We start from the raw sequence: 16,800 nt of genomic DNA, 5'->3' as shown, positions 1-16,800 counted from the left end.
CCTACGATCATGAATTAGAGCGTACACTACGCAACATAAATCGAAACATGGGAATCAATGATGATGATCCAAACCAGAACATCCCAGCTCCGGTTGATGTTCATGGTCAGTTGTAACCCGATGCTACGGGTGAACACCAGCAGAGAGGACAAAATCCCGCTCCATGGCCCCAAGCATACTAGAGAGGCTATGATAACATACCAGACTCTTATGGGCCACTTGTCTTGCCTCCTTTACAACCAGGCCATACTTTTGTGGTAACTAGTAGCCTGATGCAAATGGTCACTGCCCTAGGTTTGTTTTCAGGGCTACCTTCTGGGATCCACATGCCAATATAGCTAAGGTAAGGGCAGTGTGTAAAAGCTGTGTAGGGAGGTCTTACTTTGACATAGATGTAATAGGGCTTAGAGTGTTTCCTCTCTCACTGACGGGAGAGGCTGCTATATGGTTCACTGAGCTCCCTTACAACTCAATTTTCACTTGGGACTAACTAAGGGATTTCTTCTTAGCACGCTACTATCCGGTCTCCAAGAAACTAAACCATAAAGACAGAGTGAACAACTTTGTGGTAATACTAGAGAGTTAGTTAGTAGTTCTTGGGATATATTCACCTCGTTCTTGAGAAGTGTCCCAAATCACCGTATATATGATGAGTCACTGAAGGAATACTTCTATCAGGGACAGGATATTAACAATAATGTGGTGTTGGACACTATAGCAGGTGGATCTTATGGGGAGTGTCCTTATGCTGAGATTGCTGAAAAATTAGAGAAAATCTCTCATAATAATAAAGCTTGGAGTACTAGGAAAAAAGATACCGTGAAAAATACCTTCGAAGTACAGTCCACTCACAACCCAGCCACAGCTGAGATTCGTGAAGAAATGGCTAAGATGAGAATTGAGCTTGGGTTGGTACTAAAACATGTCACTGGGGGTGCAGAAAAGATAAATGCAGTCAACTACATGTCGAAACCACCGCCACCTAATGATGAATGTTATTATGCGGAGGAAACCTATGCAGTAAATGAGCAGACGGTGGGTTTGCGACCGAGAGCCCAAGGATCAAATATGGATAATTGGCGCAAAGGTCAAGGGAACCAAGGCCGTATCTATGGTAACTACAACCGTGAGGGTCATTATGTCCGAGATGGAAAATATAACCGCGACAACAACTTCAACAGGGGTAACTACAGTAATAGAAATGATAGGAAAGGGCCCTATGTCCCTCCTCAAAATCGTGAAGTTACTCCTAAGGATGGTAGAGATAGTATGGCGCGAGTTGAGGATATGTTGCACAAAATGATGAGGAGGTTCGATGCTAGTGATGAGCACAATGAAGAGTTAAGGTGTGATTTAGCAGATATTGGGAAAAAAGTCGATACACATGCAATATCGATTAAGCAAATCTAGTTGCAAATGGACCAATTATCTGCGACTGTGAACACACGGCAACCGGGCACTCTTCCTAGCAACACTGTCCAAAATCCAGAAAATGATGCACACTGTATGGAAATCCCCACTCGTTGTGGAAAGCAAACAATTGACCCACCTATGCCGTCTAATGAGGAAAAAGTGACAAAGGATGATGATAAGGTGGTAAGGGGTAGTGTTGAAGCAGAAGAGAGCACTGGAAAAGATGCAGAAGTCCCTATGATGGTAATTCCCATGCCTAGACCACCACCACCCTTCCCTCAGAGATTACTAAAAAACACCAAGGATGGTAAATTTATGCGTTTTATAACAATGCTGAAGCAGCTTTCTCCTTTGGTAGAAGCTCTTGAACAAATGCCCGGTTATGCCAAGTTTATGAAAGATCTGGTTACAAAGAAAAGATCGATCACTTTCGAGGATGATGATAGACTGAGACATTGTAGTTCTATTGCTACAAGATCTCTCGTACAAAATAAAGAAGATCCAGGTGCGTTCACTATTCCTCTTACAGTCGGGTCATTACATTTTGGGAAAGCATTATGTGATCTGGGAGCTAACATAAATCTCATGCCCCTCTCGATTTACAAAAAGTTGGGTTTGGGTGATCCAAAACCCACTGCGATGCGGCTACTGATGGTTGATCGAACAGTTAAAAGTCCTTTGGGGATACTCTAAGATGTGCTAGTAAAAGTGGAGTCATTCATATTTTTCGCAGATTTTGTTATTCTTGATTGTGAAGTCCATTTTGAAGTGCCTATTATTCTTGGGAGGCCTTTCCTTGCTACAGGTAGAGCCGTAGTTGATATGGAAAAGGGGCAGATGAAATTTCGGTTGAACAACGAAGAAGCGACCTTCAAGGTTTGTTGGACCATGAGGCAGAGTGGTGAGCTCCAATAGTTATCAGCCATATCCCACAAAGAAAAGATGAAGAAGGAGAATGAAGAAAAAAATGCAAAACAAGAGTTTATGGTTGGGGATTTGGTACTTTTAGATAGATCTGGGTTGCCTTGTCTTCCAGGCAAGCTCAAGTCCAAACGGATTGGCCCTTACTTGATAACCCAAGTATTCCCTCATGGAGCAATTGAGTTAAAAACCAAGGAGGGTGTGCGGTTTAAGGTTAATAGAGAACGAATAAAACTCTATTTTGGGCATACTGCATCGGTGAATGAAGTGACAGAGGCATACAATCTTGATGAAGGATTAGTAATCAAGTGTCCTCAGTCGTGTCGCGACATTAAATAAGGCGCTTGTTGGGAGGTAACCCAATACTTATAGTTTTTTTCTTTCTAGTAATGGTAGCATTTTCTACTAATGGGTTTTTAGTTTGAAGGCACATCACCAGGAAATTCTGCAGAAAATTACTCTGCAGTCACTAACGGAGACAGCGACGGACCATTTCAACTGTGACGGACCGTCGCATGAATCCGTCGTGCCTGGTACGTCTTTCTATTACTTTTAAACTAGGGCACACGCGACGGAACCAACGACCGACCGCCACATATGAGACGGACCGTCGTCGTGGAATCGTCGCGTCCTTAATGAGGCATGCCCGACCCTACCCGGCTGGGGGGTTTTTAAAAAATTCAACATTTAAAACTCCCAACCCTTCATATCACCCCATTCCTTCACTCTTCCTCCTATTTCCCTCCCTTTTCAACTTCCAAAACCATCTCTCTCTTCAACCGATCATTTTCCCCATATTTTCCAAAATCCTAAAAGCCATCATCTACTTGTCGGAGAGCTGCTGCTGTGGGTGTCTACGTGATCATCAAGTACCTTTTCCTCTTGTTTGTCTCCAATTCTAAGGTATGTGTCTCTAATTTCTACTCATTTACATTGCATTTTTGTTTATCAATTAGTATTAGCCTAGTTCTTCTTCATATGTTCAGTTCTTTTATATAAAATTCTGTCTAACCGAGGTTAAAAATCTTCGAAATTGCCGTGTTTACAACCCTAGAAATAGGTGCTTTAGCATTGCTAGTTTACTAGGTATTTGGGTTAGACAAATGTAGGTTCAAACACTACCAATTCGATTTGGGTCATAAGGGATGAATGGGGAACCCCCAGTTCTGTCACTGATTTACAGAACGAGACCCCGATGACGGACCGTCGTAGGGTCCGTTCCAAAGCCCTAACACCCCACTGTCAAATTTTATGCAAGTGTCCTCAAACGGACATATGTGACGGACCGTCATCCCCACGACGGTCCGTCCTGCACAACCGTTCTGGTTGTTAGAGACCCTATTCCTGAGGGTCTCTCACTTTTTCTAAGTGTCCTCTAACGGACACATGTGACGGATCGTCGTGTTTAGGACGGTCCGTCCTGTACAACCATTCTGGTTGTTAGAGACCCTGTTCCTAAGGGTCTCTCCCCATTTTTCTAAGTATCCTCAAAAGGACATGTACGATGGACCGTCATACCCACGACGGTCCGTCCTGCATGACCGTTATGATGGTCAAAGATCCCTCTCCTAAGGGTCTCCATATTTTTTTAAGTGTCCTATAACGGACACCTACGACAGATCATCGTACCTGTGACTGTCTGTCCTGCACATACCGTCATACTTGTCAGAGACTCTCTTTCAGGGTTATCAATATAAAAATAGCCTAAGTAAGACACGACGGACCCCATGACGGTCCGTCGTACTCACGACGAACCTTCACCTGGCCCGTCGTGTTTCATTGTTACAATAGAAATGTTATTTTATTTTAATTTTTTTGTATTTATTTTGTGTGGTTTTGCTTGTCTTGTTTGCTCCTTCTAGTACTAATATTGATCCTTTACAGGTACCCTCTACTATGGCACCAAAACAAGATTGAGTCTATGCACGCGGGCGATCGAAGTCTGTCGGCCCGTCTGCCCACCTGGTCATTGGCTCTCATGATGTGCGTGACCCCAAGTACGTGCCTCCAGGCACTTCCACCCCTTCTGGTGTTGCACGTGCTACTAGAGCCACACCCAAAAAGGTGGCGTCCGGCGTAGTCACTGCCTCCAGTCTGATGAGGAGCGCACAATGACCGACACACCTTCTGGGTCAGCCACCAATGAAGTAGGAGCGTTTGGATCCTTAGGAGTTCGTAGTCTGAGGAAGCCTCCGGCTTTGCTGAGGTTCCTGCACCCTCCACCGGTGAAGCGTCGGCCTCGTCTGATGAGGCTGATAGTTTGGAATCCCCACCCGGTTAACCAGCTCATGCTCTCACCCCGGCTACTGACCTGCTCAATAGGTGGTGTGTCGACGGGCAATTTCAAGTGTACTCCGACGCAAAGTTCCTGAATTACAAAGGAGTTATGACTTGAACACTGACATTGGAGCGGAGGGTCCTTACAGGGAGTCTCCCGATGATGCTTGAGATCCACAATCTTTTCACCAAACATCGACTGGAGTGGACAGCACGTCCGTTGAGACGTTATAGTGCAGAGCTGGTCCGAGAGTTCAATGCATCCTACGTAGCGACTCTCCGATCACAGATTGATACGGTAGCCACTGGAGCAGGTCCGAGTATGGGGCGTTCAGGTCGATATCTCCCTGCCTGCCATCCGCCGGTTTCTATACGGCGAGGGTGTTGATGCTAATTGGACCCCTCTCATTGCCAAGTTTGACTACCAATGGCAGCTTTTTAATGATGGCCAATTCCTGCGTGAGCCATCGCTGAGAGAGACCACCAAGAGGTGGATGGACCTGCACTTGTCAGTTGATGGAGAGGGTGCCAACTGGGTGACCGAGCCGAAGGGGTCCATCAAGAAGGCCAACCTGACTTTTACGGCGAAGTTTTTGTGGTTGATTGTCCGCCACTGCCTTTCTCCCACAGCCGCTGATAATATCGTCACATGGGATCGAGCAGTATTGATGGCGGCGATGATAGCCGGGTTCAAGGTGGATTTTGCGTGGCTTCTACAGGCGGTCATGCACGAGAGGGCTTTTAAGGTCACAACTACTTACCCTTTCCCGTGCATTATATTTTCTCTCTGCAGCTCCGCAGGTGTGCCTATATGGCACGTTGATCAGCTCAAGACCCCTCTGGGCACTGTTGATGTCGGCCTCATCAGAGATGAGGCCAACGAGTTGGCTCCACGCAGAGTGCCTCGTCCAGAGCTTCCCCCACTTGCTGACGATCTGGCTGATACGGTAGCCAAGGCCCGCACGGCTACGCCGGCGGCTTCCACTGACTCTACCCCGGTTGAGTCTATCCCGGGTAGTAGCACTGCCCCTAGCTCCTCTCGCACAGCCCCTTTACCCGCTCTGGTCTCGCATGCTAGGTTCCAAAAATTAGAGGCGCAAATGGCTACACTTCTGCATCATATTCGGCCGTGGATGCAGAGGTCTATTACCAAGGCAGAAGAGCGCTTGGAGCGGAAAATGGTCCAGCACACAGAGCGAAAGATCGCTGATTTTCACCAGCGCTTGAACACTTTTGAGTTGCGGGTGCTAGCCCGGCCAGCTCCTCTGGTGGATGTGTTGACCCTTCAGGCTGCGGTCGACAGTCTTCACGCAGATATTGACATGATCTTAGACGCTAGGGTGCCTGAGTCTGAGGCCCCTTCTGTCGAGCCTGCTGAAGACACAGTGTTTGCGTCCCAATTCTCCAGCTCAGAGATTCCACCACCTCCACCTCGAGAGCATGCCAAGAGGTGTAGGGGTCGAGCGGAGGATGAGGCGCGAGCACGGAAGAAGGAGCATCGTGAGATGGAGGCTGCGAGGATACATTCGCTTGTTGAGGAGGAGGCTCGCCAGATTAGAGTAGGAGAGTTAGCGGCTGGGGCATCTAGCTCCCGAATAGTGGAGATAGAGTGAGGCATTGCAGATAGTGCTGTTGTTTCTGAGGACACCACTGAGGGTGTCCAGATTACAGAGGAAGTGGGTTCCGAGGAACCGGACCCACCAGCTTGCTGAGCGTCGGCGCTTTTTGTCCAAGGTTTGCTTCACCTACCACTCTAGTATTTCAATTTTTATGAATTGGGGACAATTGCATGTCTTTTTATTGGGGGTGGGGTAAATGGAAAGTGAGTGCTAGGGTGAAGTATAAGTAGCCCAATTCACTATCCTCTTTTGGGGTTTTCTTGCCTGTGTTCTTTTTCCCCAAGAGGCTGATTACTTTTTCTGTTGAACCGGCATGTCTATATCTTGTGTTCATAGTTTAATTCTGGAGCATGATGGCTAAAATGATATCCTGATAAATTGGAAAATGATGCTTGACTAGGCATAGTAATTGATTAATGTGTGGCTAAGCATGACATAGAGGTACACCACTGCATTACCCTAAGTCTAAAATTCGATCTAGGTGTCTGATAATCTGGTAGAGTGATGAGATGTCAAGTGAGTATGAGGAAGATTTCAATAGTCCACTATTTGTACTGAGCTAGAACTTGCCTGGTTAGTCCTGCTAAAAGTAAGTTGTAATAGACAATTAGGAAAGGATCCTAGGCCCTTATTCAATATAGCCCATTTTTAGCCTAAAGAAAAGAAAACTAAATGAAATTTATCCTTCTTTTATCCAAATGATCTGAGCTTAAATTAGACCTTGCTTTTTCACCCCAACTGATCTTTTCTGGGAATAATGTGTTGGCCCTGGTCCCTCCTTGGACATGTGTACCTCAGCTTATGCCAAAAGCATAAGTTGAGGGTGGCTAATGCAGTAAACAACCTTCGTTATGGCCCTGACCCAAGTTTGGGTATTATGTACTTTGACGCATGGCAAAGCCATGAGTTGACGGTGGCTAGTATGAGGAATGCTCTGGAAAGTGGGGTTGAAAGAACAATGAGAGAGAAAGAACAAAAGTAAAGTGACTCAAGAATTAGTTGAAAGAAAATTAAAGAAAAAGAAAAATATACAAGAAATACAAGCAAGAAAAGAATAGAGTAAATTACACAAATGAAGAAAGAAGAGAAAATAGCAATGTGAAAGAATATGAGAAACTGTGCGAGTAAAATGATAGAAAATGGTCTGTTTAGCCGAAATGTCAAGGATGGAAAAAAGTCACTAATGTTTACCTAAATATACCATACATGACCCTAAGCCTATGTTACAAGCTAAGAAAGTCCTATCATGATCCTAAGGGTTGTTTAGCGAACTTAAGGCAGTGAAAATAAGGGCAAACTTATGGAAACATGTATGAATGAGCGTGAATTTGTTCTGAGAGCGAGTGTTGAAAAGTAATCCTTATACTCAAACTGAAATCATTGTGTGAAAAATGAGGATTTTGTTTTAAAGTGAGGACACTAGTTGCAATACTGGAAATATTAGCATCTCAGTGATAAATTGATGAGGATAGGTTTTAGTGCATGGTGAGTCTGTGTCATGGTCTGATTCCACATAATTCAAGCCTAATAGTGATAGCATGCATATATATGACGAGATTAATCGGGATTGATAGCCAAATGATTGCAAAGGATAAAACATGGATACTATTGTACAAAGATTTTGTATTGAGTCATAGTGCGTCGCTTGAGGACAAACAACGAATTTAAGTTCAGGGTGTTGATATACCGTAGTTTCACGGTATTATTAATACTTTTCCTTAAGTTTAGTGTGTGTCCAAAAGCTTTTTTGTGCTAATTTTTATATAAGTTTCTCCTTATTTGCAGGAAATCTGTCCAAAGATAAATGCGGAGGTTTTTGAGAGAACAAATGCAGAAGAGACCACCTACGGAGCTTGTGACGGTCCGTCATGCTCATGATGGTCCGTAGGTGGCAGCGTAGTGCAGCTGCTGAAGGAAGATGGGGAAGTCTGACCAAGTGTTGGGTTACGGAGTCCATGACGGTCCATCGTGTCTATGACAGTCCGTCCTGCAGGTTAGTCATGAAGTTCAGAGAAGTAGTCCTAGTACCTATATTCCAAGAGTTTAAGTGTTTTGGAACGAAGACCCTCGACGGACCGTTGTGCCTGTGACGATCCATCATACTTGCCGTCGAGGGTAATGAAGGGAGCAGCAGAAGAAATTGCACAAGTATGGGACGACGGAGTCTGTGACGGTCCGTTGTGACCACGACGATCTTTCGCGACCATGACGATCCGTCGCGAGCTTCGTCGAACCAGCCGCGTTTTGACAGATGTCCAGCAAATAGAATCCTTGTTTACTTAGGTGTTTATTTTCTATAAATAGTTCGAAAAACCTCGTTTTTGAGGTTAGACTATGGATTATTTTGTTAGGCCTTTGATTATCATTAGACTTTTTGTGAGATTCTTGATTACTTTGAGATTCTTGTAAGTGATTGTTGGTGATTTTTGTTGATTAATCAAGCGAACTTTCGGGTTTTACTCTTTCTCATTGAAGTAAGTACATGAATTCTTATATCATATATTTGAATATTTTGATTATGACTATGGGTAACTAAACTCCATAACTAGGGTTGTGGGAACCATAGGCTAGTAATGAGGTAAAACCTAACTAAACTAACAATTCTAGAATAGTGTCTTGCATGTATTGATAATTGTTTCATTTAGAAGTCTTTTTAAAGGATAGCCAACGTTAGAACTTGCCTTAATGCTACTTGCCGGACCAAGGAGGTAGATAATAGGAAAAGAATTATCAACATAGATTTAATGTATACTATCTAATAGGCTAGTATTAATTGGTACGAGGTAATAACTTAGTCAAATGTTGAATACGATGCTTAATATGAGGTAAATATAAGGGTTAGGATAGCAACACACGTAGCCGGACCAAGGTGCGGAGTGAATTTTTCTAGATGCCGGACCAAGGATTTAGAAATACACAACTTATCACTTTGCATGCAAGATACTAGTAATGAATTGTTATAGTTAGACTTATCAAAATATGAACCTGTGGGGAACCCGTAAACCATTGTTACTTTGATTAATTGCTTAAACTCCAACTTTCGAAGCTGTTAAGTGTCTCTTTCAATTTCGCTAGTTATTTTCATTTATTTAGAAATAGAAACCCCCCTTTTATTGTTTTTGCTTTCCAAGGATGTAATTGACTGAACAATAGTAATAGTAGATTGAAGTTAAGTCTTAACTATTTTCCTTGTGGGAACGATCCCAACCTCATTAGTTGGGTTATTTACTTGACACGACCGTTTACTTCTTATTTGAGAAGTAAGTTTTAGCGTATCAAATTTTTGCGCCGCTGCCGGGGAAAGTAGCTTTTAGATTTACTTAAACTTATTACTATAGTTTAGCTGATATTTTCTTGATTTTACTTTGTTTTATTGTTTTTGATTTGTGCAGAACCAACCTCATTGTATGCCAAATACACGAAGAGGAAGAGAACCCTTGTTTCCCTACGATCACGAATTAGAGCATACACTATGCAACATGAATCGAAACTTGGGAATCAATGATGATGATCCAAACCAGAACATCCCAGCTCCGGTTGATGTTCATGGTCAGTTGTTACCCGATGCTCCGGGTGAACACCAACAGAGGGGACGATATACCGCTCCACGGCCCCAAGCATACTACAGAGGCTATGACAACATAGCAGACTCTGATGGGACACTTGTCTTGCCTCCTTTACCACCTGGCCATACTTTTGTGGTAACTAGTAGCCTGATGCAAATGCTCACTCCTCGAGGTTTGTTTTCAGGGCTACCATCTGAGGATCCACATGCCCATATAGCTAAGGAAAGAGCACTGTGTAAAAGTTGTGTAGGGAGGCCTGACTTGGACATAGATGTAATAGGGCTTAGAGTGTTTCCTCTCTCACTGACGGGAGAGGCTTCTATATGGTTCACTGAGCTCCCTTACAACTCAATTTTCACATGGAACCAACTAAGGGATGTCTTCTTAGCACGCTACTATCCGGTCTCCAAGAAACTAAACCACAAAGACAGAGTGAACAACTTTGTGGCACTACTAGGAGAGTCAGTTAGTAGTTCTTGGGATAGATTCACCTCGTTCTTGAGAAGTGTCCCAAATCACAGTATAGATGATGAGTCACTGAAGGAATACTTCTATCGGGGACAGGATGATAACAATAAAGCGGTTTTGGATACTATAGCAGGTGGATCTTATGGGGAGTGTCCTTATGCTGAGATTGCTGAAAAATTAGAGAAAATCTCCCGGAATAATAAAGCATGGAGTACTAGGAAAACAGATACCGGGAGAAATACCTTCACAGTACAGTCCACTCACAACTCAGCCATAGATGAGTTTCATACAGAAACGGCTCAGATGAGAATTGAGCTTGGGTTGGTACTAGAACATGTCACTGGGGTGCACAAAAGATAAATGCAGTCAACTACTTGTCGAAGCCACCGCCACCTAATGATGAATGCTATTATGCGGAGGAAACTTATGCAGTAAATGAGCAGACGGGGGTTTCTGACCGAGCGCCCAAGGCTCAAATCAGGATAATTGCCGCCAAGGTAAAGGGAACAAAGGTCGGATCTATGGTAACTACAACCGTGAGGGTCATTATGACCGAGATGGAAACTACAACCGCGACAACAACTTCAACAGGGGTAACTACGGTAACAGAAATGATAGGAATGGGCCCTAGTCCCTCCTCAAAATCGTGAAGTTACTCCTAGGGATGGTGGAGATAGTATGGCGCGAGTTGAGGATATGTTGCACAAAATGATGAGGAGGTTCGAAGCTAGTGATGAGCACATTAAAGAGTTAAGGTGTGATTTAGCACGTATTGGGCAAAAAGTCGATACACATACAATATAGATTAAGCAAATCGAGTTGCAAATGGCCCAATTATCTGCGACTGTGAACACACGGCAACCAGGCACTCTTCCTAGCAACAATGTCCATAATACGAAAAATGATGCACATTGTATGGCAATCACCACTCGTGGTGGCAGGCAAACTATTGACCCACCTATGTCGTCTAATGAGGAAAACGTGAGAAAGGATGATGATAAGATGGTAAGGGGTAGTGGTGAAGCAGAAGAGAGAACTGGAAAAGATGCAGAAGTCCCTATAAGGTAATTCCCATGCCTAGACCACCACCACACTTCCCCCATACATTAGTGAAAAAGATCAAGGATGGTAAATATCGGCGTTTTATAACAATGCTGAAGCAGCTTTCTATCAATGTCCCTTTGGTAGAAGCTCTTGAACAAATTCCCGATTATGCCATGTTTATGAAAGATCTGGTTACAAAAAAAAGATCGGTCACTTTTGAGGATGATGATAGACTGCAGCATTGTAGTGCTATTGCTACAACATCTCTCGTACAAAAGAAAGAAGATCCGGGTGCGTTCACTATTCCTTGTACAGTCGGTTCATTACATTTTGCGAAAGCATTATGTGATCTAGGGGCAAGCATAAATCTCATGCCCCTGTCGATTTATAAGAAGTTGGGTTTGGGTGACCAAAAACCCACTGCGATGCGGCTACTGATGGCTGATCGAACAGTTAAAAGGCCTATAGGGATACTCCATGATGTGCTAGTAAAAGTGGAGTCATTCATATTTCTGGCAGATTTTTTTATTCTTTATTGTGAAGTAGATTTTGAAGTGCCTATTATTCTTGGGAGGCCATTCCTTGCTACAGGTAGAGCCGTAGTTGATGTGGAAAAGGGGCAGATGAAATTTATGTCGAACAATGAAGAAGCGACCTTCAACGTTTGTAGGAACATGAGGCAGAGTGGTGAGCTCCAATCGCTATCAGCCATATCCCACAAAGAAAAGATGAAGAAGGAGAATGAAGAAAAAAGTGCAAAACAAGAGTTTATGGTTGGGGATTTGGTACTTTTAGATAGATCTGGGTTGCCTTGTCTTCCAGGAAAGTTCAAGTCCAAACGGATTGGCCCTTACTTGATCACCCAAGTATTCCCTCATGGAGCAGTTGAGTTAAAAACCAAGGAGGGAGTGCGGTTTAAGGTGAATAAAGAACGAATAAAACTCAAATTTGGGCATACTGCATCGGTGAATGAAGTGACAGAGGCATACCGTCTTGATGAAGGCAGAGTAATCAAGTGTCCTCAGTCATGCCGGGACGTTAAATCAGGCTCTTGTTAGGAGGCAACCCATTACTTATAGTTTTTTTCTTTCTACTAATGGTAGCATTTTCAACTAATGGGTTTTTAATTTGCAGGCACATCACTAGGAAATTCTGCAGAAAATTACTCTGCAGCAGTCACTGATGGACACACCAACGGACCGTTTAAACTGTGACGGACCGTCGCATGAATCTGTCGTGCCAGGTACGTCTTTCTGTTACTTTAAAACTAGGGAAATCGCGACGGAACCAACGATGGACCGTCACATATGAGACAGAACGTCATCGTGGAATCGTCGCGTCCTTAATGAGGCATACCCGACCCAACCTGGTTGGGGTTTTTTTTAGAAATTCAACATTTAAAACCCCCAACCCTTCATTTCACCCCATTCCTTCACTCTTCCTCCTATTTCCCTCCCTTTTCAACTTGCAAAACCATCTCTCTCTTCAACCGATCATTTTCCCCATATTTTCCAAAATCCTAAAAGCCATCATCTACTAGTTGGAGAGCTGCTGTTGTGGGTGTCTACGTGATCATCAAGTACCTTTTCCTCTTGTTTGTCTTCAATTCTCAGGTATTTGTCTCTAATTTCTACTCATTTATATTGCATTTTTGTTTATCAATTAGTATTAGCCTAGTTTTTCTTGATATGTTCAGTTCTTTTATATAAAATTCTGTCTAACCTTGGTTAAAAATCTTCGAAATTGCCGTGTTTACAACCCTAGAAATAGGTGCTTTAACATTGCTAGTTTACAAGGTATTTGGGTTAGAGAAATGTAGGTTCAAACACTACCAATTCGATTTAGGTCATAGGGGATGAGTTGGGCACCCCTAGTTCTGTCACTGATTTACAGAACGAGACCACGATGATGGACCGTCGTACCCACGACAGACCGTCGTAGGGTCCGTTCCAAAATCCCTAACACCCTACTGTCCAATTTTCTGCAAGTGTCCTCAAGCGGACATATGCGACGGACCGTCAGCCCCACGACGGTCCGTCCTGCACAACCATTCTGGTTGTTAGAGACCCTATTCCTGAGGGTATCTCCCTTTTTCTAAGTGTCCTGCAACGGACACATGTGACGGAACGTCGTCTTTACGACGGTCCGTCCTGTACAACCGTTCTGGTTGTCAGAGACCCTGTTCCTAAGGGTCTCTCTTCATTTTTCTATGTGTCCTCAAACGGACAAGTACGACGGACCGTCATACCCATGACGGTCCGTCCTACATGACCGTTATGGTTGTAAGAGATCCCTCTCCAAGGGTCTCCATATTTTTTAAGTGTCCTCTGACGGACACCTATGACAGACCGTTGTACCTATGACGGTCCGTCATGCACATACCGTCATACTTGTTAGAGACTCTCTTTCAGGGTTCTCCAAATAAACATAGTCTAAGTAAGACACGACAGACCCCATGACGGTCTGTCGTACTCACGACGAACCGTCACCTGGAACGTCGTGTTTCACTGTTACTATAGAAATGTAATTTTATTTTAATTTTTTTGTATTTATTTTGTGTGGTTTTGCTTGTCTTGTTTGCTCCTTCTAGTACTAATATTGATCCTTTACAGGTACTGTCTACTATGACACCAAAACAAGATCGAGTCTATGCACGCAGGCGATCGAAGTCTGTCGCCCCGTCTGCCCGCTGGGTCATTGGCTCTGATGATGAGCGTGACCCCATGTACGTGCCCCCAGGCACTTCCTCCCCTTCCCGTGCTGCACGTGCTGCCATAGCCACACCCAAAAAGGTGGCATTCGGCGTAGTCACTGTCTCCCAGTCTGATGAGGAGCGCACACTGACCGACACACCTTCTGGGTCAGCCACCAATGAAGAACGAGCGTCTGGCTCCTTAGGAGTTTCGTGGTCGGAGGAAGCCTTTTGCTCTTATGAGGTTCCCGCACCCGCCACCGCTGAAGCGTCGGCCTCGTCTAATGAGGATGATAGTTCGGAATCCACACCAGGTTCACCATCTCATGCTCTCACCCCGGCTACTGACCAGCCCAACCGGTGGTGTGTCGACGGGCAATTTCAAGTCTACTCCGACACAAAGTTCCTGAATGACAAAGGATTTATGACTCGAACACTCACATTGGAGCGGCGGGTCCTTACAGGGAGTCTCCCGACGATGCCTGAGATCCATAATCTCTTCACTAGACATCAACTGGAGTGGACAGCACATCCGTTGGGACGTTATAGTGAAGAGCTGGTCTGAGAGTTCTATGCATCCTACGTAGCGCCTCGCCGGTCACAGATTGATAGGCGAGCTTCCCCAACCAAACAGTCCCCACTGGAGCAGGTCCGAGTACGGGGCATTCAGGTCGATATCTCCCTACCTGCCATCCGCCGGTTTCTATACGGCGAGGGTGTTGATGCTAATCGGACCACTCTCACTGCCGAGTTTGACTACCGATGGCAGCTTGTTAAAGATGGCCAATTCCTGCGCGAGCCATCGCTGAGAGAGACCACCAAGAGGTGGATGGCCCTGCACTTTTCGGTTAATGGAGAGGGTGCCAACTGGGTGACCGAGCTGAAGGGGGCCATCAAGAAGGCTAACCTGACTTTCACGGCGAAGTTTTTGTGGTTGATTGTCCGCCACATCCTTTCCCCCACAGCCGCTGATAATATCGTAACATGGGATCGAGTAGTATTGATGGCGGCGATGATAGCCGGGTTCGAAGTGGATTTTGCGTGGCATCTACAGGCGGTCATGCACGAGAGGGCTTTTAAGGTCACAACTACTTACCCTTTCCCGTGCATGATATTTTCTCTCTTCAGGTCCGCAGGTATGCCTATATGGCACGTTGATCAGCTCAAGACCCCTCTGGGAACTGTTCATGTCGGCCTCATCAGAGATGAGGCCAATGAGTTGGCTCCACGCAGAGGGCCCCGTCCAGAGCTGCCCCCACTTGGTGACGATCAGGCTAATACGATAGCCCAGGCCCGCACGGCTAAGCAGGCGGCTTCCACTGACACTACCCCGGTCGAGTCTATCCTGGGTAGTAGCACTGCCCCGAGCTCCTCTCGCACAGCCCCTTTTCCGCTTTGGTCCCGCTTTCTAGGGTCCAAAAATTAGAGGAGCAAATGGCTACACATATTTATCATATTCATCCGTGGATGGAGAGGTCTATTATTGATGTAGAAGAGCGCTTGGTGCGGAAAATGGTCCAGCACACAGAACGGAAGATCGCTGAGGTTCACCAGCGCTTGGACGCTTTTGAGTTGCGGGTGCTAGCCCGACCAGCTTCTCTGGTGGATGTGTCAACCCTTCAGGCTGCGGTCGACATTCTTTGTGCAGATATTGACATGATCTTAGAGGCTAGGGTGCCTGAGTCTGAGGCCCCTTCTCTTGAGCCTGCTGAAGACACAGTGGTTGCGGCCCTATTCGCCACCTCAGAGATTCGACTACCTCCCCCTCGAGAGCATGCCAAGAGGAGTAGGGGTCGAGCAGAGGATGAGGTGCGATCACGGAAGAAGGAGCGCCGTGAGATGGAGGCTGCGAGGAGAACCTCGCTTGCTGAGGAAGAAGCGCGCCAGATGAGAGAAGGAGAGTTAGCGGCTGGGGCATCTAGCTCCCGAACTATGGAGATAGCGGGATGCACTGCTGATAGTGTTGTTGTTGCTGAGGACACCACTGAGTGTGTCTAGAATACAGAGGAAGTGGGTTCTGGGGAACCAGACCCACTAGCTTGCTGAGCGTCGGCGCTTTGCGCCCCAGGTTTGCTTCACCTACCACTCTAGCATTTCAATTTTTATGTATTGGGGACAATTGCATGTCTTTTTGTTGGGGGTGGGGTAAATGGAAAGTGAGTGCTAGGGTGAAGTCTGAGTAGCCCAATTAACTATCCTCTTTTGGGGTTTTCTTGCCTGTGTTCTTTTTCCCCAAGAGACTGATTACTTTTTCTGTTGAACCGGCATGTCTATATCTTGTGTACATAGTTTAATTCCGGAGCATGATGGCTAAAATGATATCCTCATAAATTGGAAAATGATGCATGACTAGGCATAGTAATTGATAAATGTGTGTCTCTAAGCATGACATAGAGGTACACCACTGCATTACCCTAAGTCTAAAATTCGATCTAGGTGTCTGATAATCTGGTAGAGTGATGAGATGTCAAGTGAGTGTGAGGAAGATTTGAATTGTCCACTATTTGTACTGAGCTAGAACTTGCCTGGTTAGTCCTGCTAAAAGTAAGTTGTAATAGACAATTAGGAAAAGATCATAGGCCCTTATTCAATCTAGCCCATTTTTAGCCTAAATAAAAGAAAACCAAATGAAATTTATCCTTCTTTCATCCAAATGATCTGAGCTTAAATTAGACCTTTCTTTTCACCCCAACTGATCTTTTCTGGGAATAATTTTTTGGCCCTGGTCCCTCCTTGGACATGTGCACCTCAGCTTATGCCAAAAGCATAAGTTGAGGGTGGCTAATGAAGTAAAAAACAT

Source organism: Solanum pennellii, chromosome 4 (genome assembly GCF_001406875.1).
Source record: "Solanum pennellii chromosome 4, SPENNV200".
In the NCBI taxonomy this organism is placed as follows: domain Eukaryota; kingdom Viridiplantae; phylum Streptophyta; class Magnoliopsida; order Solanales; family Solanaceae; genus Solanum; species Solanum pennellii.
Note: the sequence above shows the minus strand (reverse complement) of the source record.